We start from the raw sequence: 20,759 nt of genomic DNA, 5'->3' as shown, positions 1-20,759 counted from the left end.
TTCTAAATTAGGCTTTGACAAGTCTAAGGTTAGATGTTTTCGTTGCAAGGAGAAAGGTTATTTTAAAAGGGAATGCACAAGTTAGAGTGTTGATGATAATGCTGCTAACCCTTTTGGACGAGACTGCTATAAACAAGCTATATATCATCGTCCAGAAGGTGAATCATCAAAGGGAAAGAAACCTACTGAAGCATCAACCTCGCAGCAAAAGGCAGCTACAACCTAAGTTGATGAAGGTTTCAACTAGAATTCTGTATTCCAAGCAAATGTAGTTCAAGTGGTTGATAAGGACAAACAGGAGGTTATTTCAAAAAGTGTGGTCAATAGTTTTGAAGACAAGGATGAGTTTGAGATTGAGATTCAAGAATCTGCTGATGCGGTCAAAGATAAAGATGTGAACGAAGATATCAACTATGTAAAGAAGTTGCTTGTGATACTTCTGATGATGAACTTCCTCGAACTTATGATAAACTTCATGAGGTTCTTTTTGACTATCTTATCTCATTATTTCCTCTTGATATTGTTGAGAGTTTTGCAAGTTGGTTTTATGAGGAAGATGTTCCACAAGGTAAAATTGACTTTGGTGTGGAAGAAAATGATGAAATTCCAGAGGTCAACAAGTCAGAAGATGAGGAATATTTCGTTTCTGTTGTTGAAAAGATTGTTGAGAACAAGTTTGTTGAAGGAGTGGTAGAAGACATCACTGATGTTGACTCAGAAACTTCAAGTAAAGAAGTAATTGATCAAGCGTTCATGGCCAATGAGGTAATTCTAAACTCAAATCTTTGTGAAAAATGTGAATTACCATGCGATGAATGTGATTTTAAGACTCTAGAAATCAAAGAATTAAAGAGACACTATGATAAATCTTTGTTTGATTTAAATATTGTTAATGAGGCTTATATGAAGCTTCAATCTTGTGAAAATGGTCTTTGGGAAAAGATTTTAAGAAACCAAAAGACAATTTCAATGCTTAAGCACACGGTTGAAGATAAACAGATTGCCATTAACAGACACATTGACGAAAACGCAACACTCAAACTTGAGCTTCAAACACTCAAGATTGAGACTGAACGAGTTAACCTGAAATTGGTAAGCTATGCTGCATCGTCATATGTAATTGATCACACTATCCCCAAAACATCATCAAAAAGTGAGGATAATGAGACCAAGAACTTAAGAGAAGATTATCATGCTGTGCCTCCACCTTTGTGGAATGATTATGTTCCAAATAAACCGAAAGGTTTGAAAAAGGCACTTAATGTGGAAATCAACACACCACATTATGATGATACTTCTAATCCTGTTGCTGATAATGAGAGTTCTGGTTGTGATTCTGCAATTGGAATAAAAATGGCAGAAGCTGTGTTGAATGAGGAAGTTGTTAAACCTCATGGGTTGGGTAATCAAAAGAGTGTTTTGGATAATCAAAAGAAAGTAGTTGAACAATCGACAAGATTTGCAAAAACAAGTTTCTATAACAAGCAATCTTCTCGAGTTAATCAATTTCAAGAGAAAAAGATAAAGTTTGTACTTGGTAAAACTTTAGAATCTGAAAAGGAAGTAGAATTCAGAAAACAGTCAAATGATGAAGTTTATCGTTTGAAAGCATAACGTGATTGTGTTGAATCAACATCTCAGATCAATAAGTTTATTGATAGGAGACGTTGTTTTGGTTGTAATGAGGTTGGGCATGTGTTTTACGCATGTCCTAATCGATACAAACAAGATCACATTTAGACTCAAAAATCTCAAAAGACTGTGAGCAAGAGACCTGGAGTAGGTTATATGTGTGATAAGAAACCAGTTTGTGTCACTGAAAATGTGAAAATTTTGAAAAGAGAGGAGTCAGTTGATGCTAAAAAGATTGTTCAAAACGATGTTTTAAAATCAAAAATTTCAAAAACAAGTCAAACATCATTTTATAAAAAGAAACAATCTGTTGTTTCAAAACTGGGTACCAAAATCTGTTGATAAAATACCTGATTGTGATGAGAAGGTGAAAACTGCATCTGAGTCACCAACATTAAGTGAAAATTCAGTATCATGTGATTCAGAGGTTGTGGATGATAGGTTATTTTTTAAACATTTTAAACAACCCAAGACCAAGAAGGCTTGGGTTTCCTTGTTTCACTAATCCTTTAACTGTATGTGCAAGGGCTTCCAAGATCCTAAGATTCTCATTGGATAATGGATAGTGGAGCCTCTAGGCACATGACATGTACTCTCTACTTTCTGAATGATGTTAAATCAATAAGAGGAGGGTATGTCGGCTTTGCTGGAAATCAAGGTGGACAGATTGTTGGTGAAGCCACTTTAACAAATGGAAAGGTTACATTCGAGAATGTCAAATACATTTCAGAGTTGGAGAATAATCTGCTCAGTATATCACAGATTTGTGATAAACAATTCTCTACATATTTTACGGATCGAGAGTGTTTGATTTTGAAACCGGGTTTCAAAATACCTGAGGAACGGATCATTATGCCTGCTCCTCGGGTGAATGATCTTTATGTCATGAACATGAGCACTGCATCTACTTCATCAGGATCTGCTCAATGTTTCATCTCAAGAGCCTTTGAACGGGAATCTGTATTATGGCATCATAGGATGGGACATATAAGCTTGAGAAAAATGAACCATTTGGTTCACAAGAATTTGGTAGAAGGAGTTAACTTGAGGAACTTTCAATTAACTGAAGATTGTTTGGATTGTAAGAAGGGAAAGCAAACGAGGAAATCTCATCCAAAGAAACTTGTCAACTCCATCAACCTACCTTTTGAACGTCTTCACATGGATCTATTTGGTCCTGTTAATGTCAAAAGTATCACAGGAGAATTGTATTGTCTTGTGGTTACCGATGATTACTCAAGATTTTCATGGGTGATGTTTTTGGATCTAAAGATGAGACATATGATTCCCTTATGGTTTTATTCAAGAGACTAGAGACATTGTACAATCTTCCAATCCGTCGTATCAGAAGTGATAATGGGACAGAATTCAAGAACAACAAAATGCTAGAGTACTGTAACGAATGGGGAATTCTTCATGAATTCAGCGCTTCTTATACTCCACAACAAAATGGGGTTGCTGAACGAAAGAATCGGACTTTGATTGAAACAGCTCAAACTATGCTTTAAGATTCAAAATTACCAGTTAACTTTTGGTCTGAAGCAGTTGCGGCAGCTTGATATACGCTTAACCGAGTGCTTACAGTAAAGAGATTTGGTAAGACGTGTTTTGAGCTACTGAATCGTCGAAAACCCAATCTGAAGTGGCTTGAACCGTTTGGGTCAATGTGTACCGTTCTTGAACCAACTGGGAAATTTGGTCCTAAATCCTTGGAAGGATTATTTATGGGGTATGCTAGTCCACTCAGACGTGTTTACATTCCTAGCCTCCACAAGATGGTACAAGTTCAAAACGTTGACTGTCAACGATACACTCCTACCATACAGAGACCAGGAGATTCAAGGCTGCTCGATTATGAGAGTCTTTGGGAGAGTTTTCAACAAACATTGATGATGATTTACAATCAACATTTGTCGGAAAATCAAGAATCTATGCCTGAAGAACCTGTGCCTGTTTCTCAAAATGTTCCTGAAAATGTTCAATCCGATGATGTTCCAGAAACTGTTCCAGTTTTTGATGACAATGGTGCTACAAATGAGGAGATCATCGAAGCAATCTCTCCATCCATTTCTCATGATGATGATAATACTACAAATCTCCAATCCGAAGTGTCAGTACCTTTAGTGGTGGTCCCGAAAACTGTGTCTTATCATCCCGAGGAAAATATTATAGGAGATCTAAATGTTGGAGTACAAACAAGACAACAACTTGATCAGAATCTTCAGTGTTTCAATACTCGTGTTTCTATTTTACAAAATGGATTCTCATTAAATTGTTTTATTTCTCAGGTAGAACCAAAGAGTTACCAAGAGGCCCTAACAGAAGAAAGCTGGGTGAATGTGACACGAGGTCGAAGACTCGCGCAAAAATAAACCAAATACAACTAATTAGATAGTGGTAAATGGGTGTCGAACACGAAGAGTGTGGAATATGTGTTACCAAGTAGTTTTATAGATTAACTAAATTTAAACTAAATGCACAAAATGAAGTTTCAAAGTTTTGATTGTTTTGTTTGATTAACGAAAATTAACTAAAACACTTAACACTGTTTTTTAATAAAAGACGAGAGGATATGCTTTCCCTCGGTTTCAGGTTTCAATGAATGTTAATGTAAACATTTAGTCTGAGACGAACTATAAAACATAATTCATGAATATGCAAATGATTGTGATAATTGAGGACTAAGTACTTGGATTAACAATTGCAAGGTTATCACTCAAAATCAATTAGATTATCCAACCCGAATTCCACCTGATTAATCCCGATTGCCTATAGCACCAAGAACTGACGGTTTAGAACACGAATTAAACAAACTAACAACTTATCAATCAATACATAGACATCATAATTATGAAATAAATAATACTAAATTACCGTCTCAGCAATTGCATAAACATTCAATCAACAAACAATATGAAACCTTACAATCCGAGGGAAGACACAAAGGAAATTAGCCGAGCATGATTCGGGTCATCATGCCTTTAATTACAATATGCATATGAATAAAAAACAAGTCTCCAATGTTTAAACAACTCAAAATTGAGTTATAGCTCCTCCAAATCGCCTCCCCAAGTGTCTCTCATCAAAAACAATGAAAAAGATACCCAAAAGTCATTCCAAAATGGCCTTAAATGGCAGTTACAATTTCTGCGTCAGTGTCCACCGTAGCTTACGGTGGCTTTGAAAGCCACTACGCCAGCCTCAATCTGTTTATGTTAGGCCGCTACGCTGGAACCCTACCGTAGCTTACGGTGGCTACCGTAAGCTACGGTAGCCTCAACTCCAAATTCCTTGTTTCTTCTTTGACTTATGACTTCCATCACCAACACTCGAGTTCTTTGCTCCTCTCCATCATAGCTCACTTGGATCGCCAATTTTAGCCCTTGTACCTACAAACACACGACAAAGTGTAGTAATCCAAATTCGTGAATCAAACATAAACGCACACGTTTTAACGAGAAATACTACATTTAAGGGTGGTGCTACAATCCACCCGTCACATTCCCACACTTCATTGTTGCTTGCCCTCATGCAACTCATCAAACCAATTGATTTTAGAACACCACCTCGACACAAACCACCAGCCTGGCTCAGTTAAGGTCCCGAGTCATACCCTATTCCCACATAATCAGAGGTTTGCACTAGCTTACTTGATATTATATTTTAAAACATAGAAGTCAAGTCAACCTTAACATGCTTTCGGTCTTTACTCGCACATAACACATCGTCACTAATTAACTCACTTATCGGTGACCGTTCCAAATATCACAATCATACTCAATTCTCCTTGCATACGCTTGTACTACCGTCAAATCTCCACCTGATCGTGCTTTAACATAAAAGCAAATCAAGAGGTCTTAAACGGGTTGTAATGAGGCTAGGGGTAAAGGTATGGAATGGGGATATTGAAAGTGGCTCAAATGATCCGATCCGGCTTGTTACTTCAAAATTAAATTAAACAATAAAACATACCACTATCTACATAACAGCTTTCGTAACAAACTCGAACCATAAGGCTTTGAACATTGCCTCGACTTTTCCTCTTTTTTTTTTCTTTTCTTCTTTTTTTTTCATTTTTTTTTGACATAATAACTTGCATAAACAGTTAACTACTACTCTTTATTTATTACTAACAAAACAATTACAATTACAATGAACAACCTACTAAGCCGGATCGTCTCACAGTTACATCGGGGTTTGATCAAATAAAAAGAATAGGTCCAATAAAGTTTTCTAAAGGAACCAACCCCCCGCCCCTCTCATTATCCACGCTCATGTATGTAATTTATGAGGCTCAACCCCCAAAACCCACACTCACACTCATCCGAGGCAAGGTTTTAACCTAAGTGCCTCAATCACTTTTGCATTTATGCCAAGCTAAGGTCTTGAAATGCATTGATGGCACAAGTTCTAACGGAGAATAACCATTCCGTCACCGCACTTCGTTTTCCTAATACCCAAGTGACTCTGGCATGTTATGTGATTGGATAAACCGAAAGCATGCTAACCTTGCCTAGAATACGACTCGACCACACTTTTAATATAACTAAGCAAACTTGATTTGTGGGGAATTATGACCATGAAAGGGGACCAAAACTTTGCCCCGACAATCTTACCACTTTTTCGGTGTTTTTCTTTCAAAATTTTTTTGTTTTTTTTTTTGTTTTTTTTTTAATTTTCATCCCTCCTTCCCACACTTGAGACACATTGTCCTCAATGTAAGGTATTTAGGATAACAAAAACACCACAACAAGCAAGGCCCTTAAATTCCAACTTGTCATTACTCCACCCAACCTCCCAAGACCCAAACATAAGGAGAAAAATATAATACAAAAATGTACAAGAGGACACCTGATTTGTTGCCGATGCAGCTCAATAGTAACGTGGTTGCCGTGGTCCAAAGATGGACGTCATCACGTCCGTGAATTCACTGAAACCAAATGCCCCCTGATCCTCTCCCCCAGCTTGACCTTCTCCTTGAGCTTGATGCGGGTTCACCCATTCGAATGGTGCAATGGCGGCATGGGATAATTCACCGTACCGTTATATGGTGGCAATGTGGTGTAATCGACGATCGGTGGGTCTGCCACCACAGGTTGACCAGAATGCCATGCTTCATGCATTCTCCTTTGACGGTCATCCTCATACCGATGATTAATTTCTCTTTGCACAGCATAACCGTGGATCCGGTTCCATACTTCATGGCGATCATACATTTGCTTTTTGGCCCGTTCCATGCTCGCGCCCATGAAAGTTTGGTGATCAAATAATGTCTGAGTAGTCTCGGCCCAATTATAGAAGTGTGCTGGCCTGTTGTTGATTATCACATCCTGCATGCTGCCATGGTGTGCCCAATTTGGGTCAAATGTTTGCCTCGAATAATCAAATGGTAAGGCCCTTCCTCGTCCCCGTCCTTGCTGTACTTGAACTACCACCTACTCCTTCGCTTTCCATCGCAACTCTTCACCCGGTTCATCATCATAATCATCCTCTCCACTCTCTCCCTTTTCATCATCACTTTCACTCTCATCTTGTTCTCCCGGTTGCAAAGGTCGAGCATCAACCTTCAATGCCTTCCATCTCTGTCCCTCACTTTTCAACATATGGTACCTGTCACTTGCTTGGTACTCCCAACCAACCCCCAACTTTGTCACATCAAACGGCTTGTGTTTCTTCCCAACTCCAATATCGTTATCTTCAATAACACCAAACCGCATCAACAACGCGGTAATCAACCGACAATGTGGAATAATCTTCCTACTCACATTATTCCGGCTTATCCAAATATTGTTAAGTACTAGATACCGAAACGAAACAAGTGGTCCTCCATGCATCAAAGAGTATAAAATCGGGACATCGGGGTACCGAACTTCTTGCATATCCCCTCTTCTTGGCATCACATTGTGTAAACAAATAATGAGTAACATCTTTGGCTCAAACTTCAAATTCTTCCTCAATAACTTCCCATCATAAGTGCCGGGTAAAAACAATGCTTCCAACATCAGTCTCCAAGTTGGATGCCTGTCGGGTTGATAATACAAGTTGTTCAAATCTGGATACACGTAGTTGCTTTGAGGCTTACTGTCAAATCGTGCAATTTGCCTCAATGTTTCAAATGACATAGTGACCTCAATATTGTTAACAGTTCCTATGAGCTTCATCCCAGAGGGTTTATTAAACGAAGGACATCTCAACGTTGCCATCCATTCTTCAATTTCATCAATGAAAACATACTTCTCATTTCTATCATAACACTTGAGGTCTACTTCCCAACCCAATGCCTTGAATCGATCAAAAACATCAAACGGACCAAACTCATGCTCCGGGACCACTTTCTCACAAATAAAAGCGTTGTACTTCTTTGTTAAAGTATTCATTTTCACATGAAATAACTCTGGTTGCCATCTCAAATCATGATCTGTTAGTGGTCCGTGAGTCCAATCTGGTTTAACATACTGCACATCTTCTTCCTGTTCTTGTTGTTGTTCTAACCTCCACTTTTTTGCTTGTTCGGCAGCAGAAGTGCTAGATGAACCCGCAATCCCTTTTCCTTTATCCTTAGTAGAACGTCCCATCTTTAAGCTGAATTAAACACTCTAATCACACTAATCACTAGTCACTTGCAAAACCCACTTGATGTTCACAATTTTCGAACCAAAAACGTCCAAAATCGAACCCCAAAAAGTTAAGATTGATGAAAACCGAGCAAAGAATGTGATTCCTTGTGAAAATCTAGTCAAGTTAGACCCAAAAATCGTTGATTTTGGTTAAGATTTGAAGAAGATAGGGTTTGGGGATTAGGGTTTGGTAGAGAAAGATGGATGAAGAAGATGGTGGAATGATTGAGGAGAAGAAGAATAAAAAGAAAAGATGTGGACGGGGATTTTATGATTTTTGGTTTATTAAAATAATTTTTTTGATAATTTTTTTTACATATGCTGCACTGCCGTCGCCCATTTCACAGCCACCGTAAGCTACGGTGGCTACCGTAGCTTACGGTAGCCCCTAGCGTAAAACTCCCAGTGTAAACAGAAAGAAGCCAGCGTAAGGGCTTTAAGGTCCACCGTAGCTTACGGTGGACACTGTAGGCTACGGTGGCACCTGATGCAATTTTTTTTATGTAAAGCCAAAATCATTAAAAACTAAATAAAATTATTTACAATCAAAAACTAAAAATTACCCTACCCCCCATGAAAAACCCCAGTTGTCCTCAACACGGTGAAGAAATTCCTAATTCCCCACACTTGGTTCGAACACACTCGCATGAGAAAGATAATTTTAAAAATAAACGTTTAACAAAAACTATTTACCTTATACAACATACCTGAGCCTTTCCTTTACGAAATGGAGCCATCCAGTGAGCTTAGAAGAAAACTCACCTTATAATTGTCAATCATGTTCAAATCCTTTCCATCTAAATAAGGTTTGAGGCGATGTCCATTCACAACTTGTTTAACTTGACCTTGCATGTCTTCAATCTCCACATCACCAAACCTCCCGACTCTTGTGATCACATACGGGCCCATCCATTTGCTTTTGAGTTTCCCGGGAAACAGTTTGAGTCTTGAATTATAAAGCCACATTTTTTGCCCAACCTCAAATGTCCGTTTCCTTATCTTGGCATCATGCACCCTCTTCAATTTCTCCTTGTAATTCGATGCACATTCATATGCCTCATCCCGGATTTCTTCCAATTCATTCAATTTCAACTTTCTTAACTTACCAGCTTCCTTGTAATCCAAATTCACATTTTTAATTGCCCATAATGCTCGGTGAGCCAACTCCATCGGCAAATGACAACCCTTCCCATACACCAACCGATAAGGGGTGGTACCGATCTGTGTCTTGTAAGTCGTGCGATAGGCCCACAATGCATCCTCCAACTTAATAGACCAATCTTTACTATCAACCCGCACCGTCTTCATTAAAATTTCTTTGATTTGTCGATTCAACACTTCAACTTGGCCACTTGTTTGAGGATGGTAAGGCGTTGCAATTCGGTGATTCACACCATAACGTTCCAACAATTTGCCAAATGCAAAATTCTTAAAATGCGACCCACCATCACTTACGATAACTCGGAGAATCCCGAATCTTGAGAAGATGTTGGATTGAACAAACTTGCACACCACAGAATGATCATTAGTTTTTGTTACAACCACTTCTACCCACTTTGACACATAATCAACCGCAACAAGAATATAGAGATACCCAGATGAGTTTGGAAACAGGCCCGTGAAGTCTATGTCCCATACATCAAAAATGTCAACAACCAAAATAGGTTGTAGAGGCATTTCGTTTCTCTTCGATATACCCCCCATTCTTTGACAATTTAAACAATGCCTAGCATATTCATTGGCATCTTTAAAAATTGTTGGCCAATAGAATCCACTCATAAGTACCTTGTACCCCGTTTTAGAACCATTAAAATGGCCACCACACGCCGATGAATGGGCATGTTTCAAAATCTCTTGTACTTCATTCTCGGGTATACATCTTCTCACTACTTGGTCTGCTCCAATCTTGAAAAGGTCTGGTTCATCCCAAATATATTGTTTAACTTGAGCTGCGAATTGTTGCCTTCTCTTCTAGACCAAAATTCCGGAATCGCCCCCATGGCCAAATAGTTGACATAATGAGCATACCATGGGGCGGTTGAAACAATAAGCAACTGTTCATCCAGAAATTTCTCGTTTATTTCTTTCGGATCATCAACACCCTCAAGGGTAATTCGCGACAAATGATCCGCAACTACATTCTCACAACCCTTCTTGTCACGAATTTCGAGGTCAAATTCTTGTAACAACAACACCCAACGAATCAAACACGGCTTTTGCATCTTTCTTTTCCATCAAATAACGCACCGCACTATGATCCGAGTACACCACAACTTTACTTCCCAAAATATACGAGCGAAACTTATCTAAGGCATACACCACCGCAAGCAACTCCTTTTCGGTGGTAGTGTAATTCAATTGTGTCTCGGATAAAGTTTTGCTTGCATAATAGATCACCACCGGCTTTTTGTCCACTCTCTGACCCAAAACCGCTCCCACTGTGCTATCACTAGCATCACACATAATCTCGAACGGCTTTGACCAATCCGGTGATTGTAGGATTGGTGCTTGCACTAACTTTTCCTTCAAACTGTCAAATGCTTGAAAACACTCATTAGTAAACTCAAAGGGAACATCCTTCAACAGAAGATTACATAAAGGCTTTGAAATTGCACTAAAACCTTTAATAAATCTCCTATAGAACCCAGCATGTCCCAAAAATGATCTCACCCCTTTGACATTTTTCGGGGGTGGCAAAGATGATATTATTCTAATTTTTGCTTGATCAACTTCCATCCCCTACTTGAAACCACATGACTCAACACAATACCTTCTTGTACCATGAAATGACTTTTCTCCCAACTTAACACCAAGTTTGTCTCAACACAACGTTTTAAAACTTTTTCTAAATCATTGAGACAAGACTCAAAAGTTGAAACAAAAGTAGAAAAGTCATCAATAAAGACCTCAAGTGAATCCCCTACCATGTCTGAAAATATGCTCATCATGCATCTTTGAAAAGTAGTCGGGGCATTACACAATCCAAAAGCTTCTTTATGCACTTCCAACACCTTCACTAATGCCCGCTCTTGCTCTTGCTCCAAATTCGAAGAAATGATAACCGGGAGTGTTTCATTCTCCCCTAAAAACACATACTTCAAGTGACTTGGGAGCTTCTTCAATTCCACCTTTGGTGGACACTCCAAAGATGGTTTTGTATCCGAATTGATTCCCTTTGGCAAACTCTCCCGTTGTTGTGTCCATGGTGGTCTTCCCTCTTGTACAGCTAGCGCATTCTGTTTTTGTTCTTCCATCCGCAAAGCAAAAACGTGTTCCTGTTTAGAATCATCACAAAGACACGCCTCTACACAATCCTCATCATATTCATGATGATTGAAATGATCCACCACATTTGCCAAAAAACATTCTTCACCACTCAAAGAATTAGCAACATTAGTAAAAACATTTAAACGCATTTTTCGGTTGCCAAAAGCCATGTCAACGGTACCATATCTACAATCAATGATTGCATGGGACGTGTTAAAAAATGGTCGACCCAAGATAACATTTTGTTGTTGACTTGAGTCACCCGTTGAATAATCCAACACCAAAAAATCCACAGGATAATAAAAATCCTTTACCTTCACAATTACATCCCGTACGATTCCACGGGGAAGTTTATGAGATAAATTGGCCAATACAACCGTGGTCTCCACACGTTTCAAAGGACCAAAGTTATATTGGTCATATAAACCCCCCGGGAGAATACTCACTCCGGCCCCAAGATCCAATAATGCCCTAGACATTTGAAAATCACCCACTTGAATGTTAATTAAGGGTGTTCCCGGATCTTGAAGCTTAGGAGGGAGGTCTCCTTTTAAAACCACACTTACCCGCTCGGTTAAGTCTACCCGCTTAGGCACTTTTTGTTGCCTGTTTTGAGTGCATAATTCTTTTAAAAATTTTGCATAAGCGGGTACTTTTTTTATTGCCTCAAGTAAAGGTAAATTCACTTTAACCTATTTGAATACCTCCCACATCTCCTCCTTTTGAGGACCCCGTTTTAAAATCACGTTTTTCTTACCCGGATTGATCAAGGCCGAAGGAAATGGAATTGTAACCTCTCCCACTTCCTTGATTTTATCGTTTAAACACTCATTTTGATCTGAATCTTTGTTTGAAAACGTGGATGGTTTAGGGGGTTGAATGGGTGAAGCTTGTTCATCTTCACTTTCTACCCCCCGTCACATCCTCTACCACACCTTCAACTAATTCCGGTGTGGTATTGATTTTATATTCCTTACCACTTCTTAAAACACTTACCTGATTAATCGGCACATTGTGAGAAGTAGAGTGAGTAGGGTTCACCTTGGTGTCACTCGGGAGTTGACCTTTGTTTTCCTTCAAATTAGATACCTCGGTTGCAAGTTGGCCCATTTGAGTTGTCAATGATTGGAGGCCTTGTCACGAATTTCATCTTTTTGTATACGAGCTTCATCCAACTGATTCCTCTTTTGCATCTCTTGTTGCATCATCTTAAGCATGTCCATCACTTCATTCCCACTTGATGAACTTTGGCCCGAAGACCCACCTTGATTACCACCCGTTCCTTGAAATTGATTTTGATTGCCTTGGTTGAAGTATTGTTGACGAGGGATAAAGGTGGTTTGAGAAATCCCTTGGAAATTCGGATTGAGTTGAGTTGCTTGATTTCCATAACGGAAATTTGGATGATTTCTCAACCCAGGGTGGTAAGTGTTTGAATTCATGTTGAAATTCTGATTACCACCCCCTTGGCCTTGAAGTGCATTTACCTCCTCAACTTGTGCTTGACCTATCGTACACACATCCGCCCCATGACCCAATTCATTACAATTGGTACAAACATCAATTCTTTGATTAGTGGTTTGTACCCCCACATCTTCCACGGCATGAACTTGCGGTCATCCAATTGCCGGTCTTGCTCTTCTAGCAGTTTGAGCCTTTCTCTTTGATGTGACTGACATTTGCTCCAAAAATGCCCAATCATCTTGTTCATAATTGGTACCAAAAGTACCATTAGTGATTGACATCAAATCTCGTTCATCTTCCGCATTCAACCCTTCATGAAAAGCATTCAATAACTCCCAAAGAGCTATACCATGATGAGGATAATTCTTGATCATCATGTTAAACCTCTCGAATACTTCATGAAACATTTCACCCGATTGTTGTTGGAAAGACCTCAAACTTCTTCTCGCATCATTTGTCTTTTTAGCCGTGAAAAACTCTTCTAAGAACCTTTGTTGCATCTCGGCCCAAGATTAAATCGATGCGGATGGCAATGTGTAAAACCATCTTTTTGCCTTTTCCTCCAACGAGAATTGAAATAAACCAATTTAACCTCATCCGATGTAAAACCTTGACCCTCTATCGTGTTTCAAATAGAGTCATATGCCTCCAAATGAAAATAGGGTTCTTCCGTTGCAAGACCCTTGTACTTTGGTAAACTTTGGAGTGCATTAGTTCTCACCTCAAACGTTCTTCCATTTTGGTTTTAAGGAATAACCACCGGAGATGGGTTATTGGTGATGATCGGTCGAAAATGAGCCTCTATTCCCCTAATAATTTCCCTTGCATGTCTTCTTGGTACCCCCAAGGGTGCTCTTGGTTGACCCATTTGTCGGTAAACGGGCCTTTGTTGCATATTTTGTTGAACTTGCGGTTGGGGATTTGGTTGTTGAAATTGCGGTTGTTGTGGAACTTGTTGTGATGGTTGTGGTTGTTGTATTTGATTGACATGTGGTCCACCCCATTGTTCCACTTGTTGTTGCGGTTGAAAGTCGGATCCATACCCAAACTGCCCTTGAATCCTCAACTGACTACCATCAACCCCGCTTGAATATCCTTCTTCGAAATCTTCATATCCTTCATTGCCATCACCATACCGTGGCCCACCAAACAAATGCGGGCCCGATATTTGACTCGATGAACTATGAATTATAGGTGGGTCTTGGGTAAATGTGTATGGTTATTGGTAACGTGAATTTTGTTGAGATTGGAAGGATGTTTGTTGTGGTGAGTTTGATGATTGTCCTTGAATAGGCATGAAATTTGTCAAGGGTGGGAGGTTAACTGGTGGCTGAAAGCTAAACACAGCTGAAGTAGGTTCACTTGTGGAATTGGTGGTGGTAATGGGTACAGTAGATGGTGGATTTTGTGAATTAATGGGTGGTGGCATCGGCGGTACGGTTTGTTCTGAAGCCATGATTATGGTGTCCGTTGTTCGACTTTTTGTGCTAGGCGACCCAATAACCTTGTTTTCTCTTTGCAAAATCCGGTTCTGACGAAAGGTTCTCTCAATTTCAGGATCAAACGCTAACGGTGATGAAGACCGAGAGCGTCTTGTATGCATATACCTGTAAGTACCTGTACACTAGCACAACCCGCGTAAAACTGACAATAAATCATCATCATCATCATCGTACTCAGTATATCCCACCAATAGCAATGCTATGGTAGGGTCTGAGGAGGGTAAGATGTAGACAGCCTTACCTCTATCCCATAGGGATAGAGAGGCTGCTTCCGGTGAGACCCCCGGCTCGATAGTAGTTTTGCATCAAGCCTTGGACATAAGGCACATAGCACTCAATCATCGGGACACCGGCTGATAAGTGCATGTGCCCTTGTCTTTCGGCTATCAACGCCACCACATGATGCCTGATTAACCTTCAGCCACTTTTAACGTTATTTTCACGAGATTAGTAAAATAAAGTCAAAATTAGTGCAATTTTACTTTTGCCCGCCCGAGGGTTCACACATATATACATTATATGCGCGCACCGCAAGCAGGGCGTAAAACTGACAATAAACAACTAAACAAAAACTACAAAAAAAAAATAACACACGTTGCCCACTACTCCCTGACAACGGCGCCAAAATTTGACACGGGGTTGAAGACTCGCGCAAAAATAAACCAAATACAACTAATTAGATAGTGGTAAATGGGTGTCGAACACGAAGAGTTTGTGGAATATGTGTTACCAAGTAGCTTTATAGATTAACTAAATTTAAACTAAATGCATAAAGTGAAATTTCAAAGTTTTGATTGTTTTGTTTGATTAACGAAAATTAACTAAAACACTTAACACTGCTTTTTAATCAAAGACGAGAGGATATGCTTTCCCTCTGTTTCAGGTTTCAATGAATGTTAATGTAAACGTTTAGTCTGAGATGAACTATAAAACATAATTCATGAATATGAAAATGATTGTGATAATTGAGGACTAAGTACTTGGATTAACAATTGCAAGGTTATCACTCAAAATCAATTAGATTATCCAACCCTGAATTCCACCTGATTAATCCCGATTGCCTATAGCACCAAGAACTGACGGTTTAGAACACGAATTAAACAAACTAACAACTTATCAATCAATACATAGACATCATAATTATGAAATCAATAATACTAAATTACCATCTCAGCAATTGCATAAACATTCAATCAACAAACAATATGAAACCTTACAATCCGAGGGAAAACACAAAGGAAATTAGCCGAGCATGATTCGGGTCATCATCCCTTCGATTGCAATATGCATATGAATCAAAAACAAGCCTCCAATGTTTAAACAACTCAAAATTGAGTTATAGCTCCTCTAAATCGCCTCCCCAAGTGTCTCTCATAAAAAACAATGTAAAAGATACCCAAAAGTCATTCCAAAACGGCCTTAAATGGCAGTTACAATTTCTGCGTCAGGGTCCACCGTAAGCTAAGTTGGCCGCCTTAGCTTACGGTGGCTTTGAAAGCCACTACGCCAGCTTCAATCTGTTTACGCTAGGCCGCTACGCTGGAACCCTACCGTAGCTTACGGTAGCCACCGTAAGCTACGGTAGCCTCAGCTCCAAATTCCTTGTTTCTTCTTTGACTTATTGACTTCCATCACCAACTCTCAAGTTCTTTGCTCCTCTCCATCATAGCTCACTTGAATCGCCATTTTTAGCCCTTGTACCTACAAACACACGACAAAGTGTAGTAATCTAAATTTGTGAATTAAGCATAAACGCACACATTTTAACGAGAAATACTACACTTAAGGGTGGTGCTACAATCCACCTGCCAGAATGTGATGCAAGAAGAGCTTATTCAGTTTGAGAAGCTCAAGGTCTGGAAATTAGTGGATCTACCTGAAGACAAAATGCAGATTAACACCAAGTGGGTGTTTAAGTTCAAACGGGATGAAAACGGAATTATTGTAAGAAACAAGGCAAGATTAGTGGTTTTGGGATTCAATTAAAGAGAAGGTATCGATTACAATGAAGTGTATGCACCAGTTGCAAGGCTAGAAGCAATTCAGATCTTTCTAGCATTTGCTTCTTGGAAAGGCTTTAAGGTTATCAGTTGGATGTGAAATCAGAATTTCTTAACGGTAAGATTAGTGAAGAAGTCTACGTGGGACAACCACCGGGGTTTGTCGATCCAATCCACAAAGACAAAGTGTATCTACTTGATAAAACCCTCTACGGTCTCCATCAAGCCCCGAGAGCATGGTATGAGACGTTGTTATAACATCTTTTGGACAATGATTTATCAGAGGAACTGTCGACTGTACACTTTTCACTAAGTTTGTTGATGGACATCTACTGATCGTGCAGATTTACGTCGACGACATAATCTTTGGATCGACGAATGAAGTTCTGTGCAAGTAGTTTGAGGAAGTCATGAAACAGAAATTTGAAATGAGTGCTATAGGGGAGATGAAGTTCTTTTTTGGACTTCAAGTTGAACAATTGCCAGATGGTATCTTTATCCACCAGACAAAATATTTCAATGACATTTTTACAAAGTTCAACATGTCTGATGCATCGGCTATCAGCACTCCCTTACCATTGAATCATGGTATCGGTCCTGATCCCAACGGGGATAAGGTTGACCAAACCTTATACCGATCCATGATAGGTTCATTGATGTATTTCACTGCTTCTCGGCCAGATATCATGTATGCTACCTGTTTGTGTTCCCGATATCAGTCTAATCCGAAGGTTTCACATCTCATGATCGTCAAAAGAATACTACGCTATCTCAAGGGATGTCCGGGGGTCGGTCTCTGGTATCCAAAAGACGATGAGTTTGTGTTAAGGGCTTATTCTGATTCAGATTATGGAAATTGTAAACTGAATGCAAAATCTACAACGACAGGGTGTCAGTTCTTCGGCAAACGACTTGTCACCTGGCAATGCAAGAAACAGACCACAGTTTCGTTGTCTAACTGTGAAGCTGAGTACGTAGCTGCTTCTAGTTTTTGCTCTCAGGTTCTTTGGATACAACAACAGATGCGGGACTACGGTTTGAATTTTCTTAATATCCCTATCTTTGTAGATAACACTGCAGCTATATCGATTACTAAGAATTCGGTAAATCACTCTAAAATGAAACATATAGAAATACGGTATCACTTCATTTGTGACTGTTACGAAATGAAGTTAATTACTATTGATAAAATTCACACCAATGAACAAAAGGCAGATCTTTTCACCAAAGCTTTTGATAAGTCAAGATTTAATTATTTATTAAAACTAATTGGTTTAAAAGTTTTGGGCGGCGTTGAAAAGGGGGTTACCGAGATTATAAGTGTGTTGGATACCTTGTGATCCTGTTCATCAGAGTCAATTTTAGTTTTTGTATAGAGTTTTTCATAAAGTTTTTGATTTTAGGGGGGTATATTTTTTAAGAAAAAAAACCAAAAACATTAAAAAATTTGAAAAAGTCAAAAACAGTAAAAAATTCAAAAATGTCAAAAACATTACAAAATGTTGCTTTCAGAAAATGAGTTTTAGAAGCAAAAAGGGAAGATGATAGTACATTGATCATTTGGTCCCAAATACAGTAAAAAGTAGGCATAAAAGGCTGAGTGCTTAATTGTATTGGTGCATTGGTAGGCCTTTAAAACAAACAAGTAAGGAAAAGTAAGTGATATAAACTTAAACTTTGTCAAATTGATGAGGTATTAGTTTCTAACAAACGTCTTGATAATGAGGGCAGAAATGTAATAGCTAGTCATACTCAAGTCTTTTAATCAGAATGATAGTTTAAAATTTTGTTAAAACATAGCTATCAGTAAGTGGTTAACGCTTCAATGATGTACGGTTTTATGGCCTTAAATCCTGTATTGATAGGATGCTATAAGGTTCCTGGATTCATCGGGTTTTTATGCGGTTTATCATCTGGGTATTCATTTCGATGAATATTTAAATAAGCTTTAAAAATCAAACCCGCAGCTTAAGCTGCATTATAAGTCATTAAACTTGATCACAATAGTACTTATGTACAAATCATTACTAACTTGATCAAAATCCGCTGTTAGACACACGTTGTCCCCTTGCTCGCATCTTATTACCATTAAGAAACGGACCACAAGAGACACAACGTTTGCAAGCCGATAGATGAAATTGTGCATACTCATCCATGGAACAAGACCTTAGGGTATTGCTTGATAACGGGGGTATGTCTTGTAGTGGGGATTATTTGCTGATTTGCTTGAAAAGTATTGTTATCTTTTGGTTCTAAGGTTTAAGTAAAGTTGGGGTGACTATGTGAAAATCAAATTAAGCCTGAATCAAGATTAGAGCTAATATTTTTCTGATATCTTGTGCCTAATTGAACCTATTAATTGTATCATTGAAATTCCTAAAAAAATTGTTTAGAAGGTTTAAGTGGACAACAATACCAATGACTGACTTAACACCAGTAATAATAAACGCTAAAAATAAAACTGTGATGGAAGCGCAATTTGGTCAATATGATTCCCTACTCAAACTCACAAAAATATGTGATTTTAGTTTTGTATTTTCATTTGTTTGATTTTAATTGTGTTCATGTTTCTATTTGAAAAACCAAAAAGATTTTTCTTTTCTGATTTAGTTTTAGACTCTTGATGGGCGGGTGAACTATCTCTTTGGATGTTTTTCATAAAACAACAAAATCTTATCTCTGTTTAATCAAATCAAAATCATAGGATTCAAACGTTTATCTGTTTTATTCAAGGTCATTGAATTGGACTTGGTAAAATAGTGCTTTTTTCTAAAATGAGCTTATTTAAGTTATTCTTTTAATGTACAAGGACATTAAGTTGTACTTGTGACATTATATGGGTGTGAACATGATTTGAATTCAAAGATTGATCGAGCATACTTATGCAACGTATAAGTATGAGACTTATACACCGCATAAGTTATGCGCTGTATAAGTCTTATACTTATACGTAACATATGTCAAGTGAGTAAATATGGGATATACGCCGTATATGTTCTCATATCCGTTGTGTATGATATTGTTGTTATCCGTTTGCATAATGATAAAATGTGTCATAAAAACCGAGACAAGGGTGACAGTCTGGTCACGAGGGATACAGTGCTTTACAGTGAAAAGATATTTCTATATCTGGTTATAAGTAAAAGTGTTCAGGAATTATTAAAACATACCAAAAATAGTCTCTAGATGATATTGATCATTACTTGGTGTTAAACTACTTCAGGTAATATGATTAGAAGTAAAATTGTTGTTGTTAAAGAGTTGGTGTCAAAGTTAATAAAAAGTTGTCCGGAAAATAGTTAAAATCTTTTATGAATTTATACGAATCAAAGTGTTTTGATGTTTGCAGAATGATGGAGGAAGAATGTGATGATGATGAAAATGAGAGTTTGATGAAAATGATAACATTCAAAATCGTTTCTTTCAAATATCAAATTTTTATAAGTCATTGCTTTCAAATATCATGTTTCTCTAGATCAAATATGAGATGAATCTATAACAGATCAGATACAAGTAATAATCTGATCATATCCTTCTTATATAGTTATTTGTAACCTGAGTGTTTCCTAGAAGGAGTTTAGGAAAAAGAGGTTACTTTTAAGAAGGAGTTCATGAAAAAGAGGTTACTTTTAAATGAAAGATTGAAGATCGAAGACCTAGCAACATCCAAGGGGGTGTTTGTTAGAGCATAATGTCTATTGCTAGGGTCTCAGATGAATTAGATATGATTGTATAGGGCTAAACTTGTCAAATGTATAGTTGTGTTTGCTAGTCAACGCATAAGTCTTCAAGTCAACGCATATCATATGGACTTGATGAGATTGTACATGTTTCCTATAAATAGGGGACTTATGCGTTTCTACTTAGACTTTTGGTCATTGTCAGAGAGAGAGAGAGAGAGAGGGTAGAGAGAGAAAGCGTGCAAAGTGCCATATCTTGTAATCTTTCTTGATATATATGAAAATGTGCTTAATGTTTACTTGGACGTGTTCAATCTCAATGGATTCCTCACTTTGAGATACAAGCTGTAACAAATAGAGATCCTTATTATCATCTACTCCAAGATCATAGGCCTTTTCACCACACTTAAGAAACTTGAAAAGGCCTTAAAAGACAAAATAAAGGCACAAAAACAAGATTTTTCTAAATTGAAGTTGGATTTTAGCATAAAATGCTGTCACCATCTAGATGCTAAAAAGAAAATCGCTGAACTAACTGCGGAGTTAGAAGCATCAAGATTGGAGATAGCCAAACTAACAAATAAATTCGAAAATGCT

Source organism: Bidens hawaiensis, unplaced genomic scaffold (genome assembly GCF_021521415.1).
Source record: "Bidens hawaiensis isolate Kalapana, Puna unplaced genomic scaffold, B.hawaiensis_p1.1 tig00010984_1, whole genome shotgun sequence".
NCBI lineage: Eukaryota > Viridiplantae > Streptophyta > Magnoliopsida > Asterales > Asteraceae > Bidens > Bidens hawaiensis.
This window is presented reverse-complemented; position numbering follows the sequence as displayed.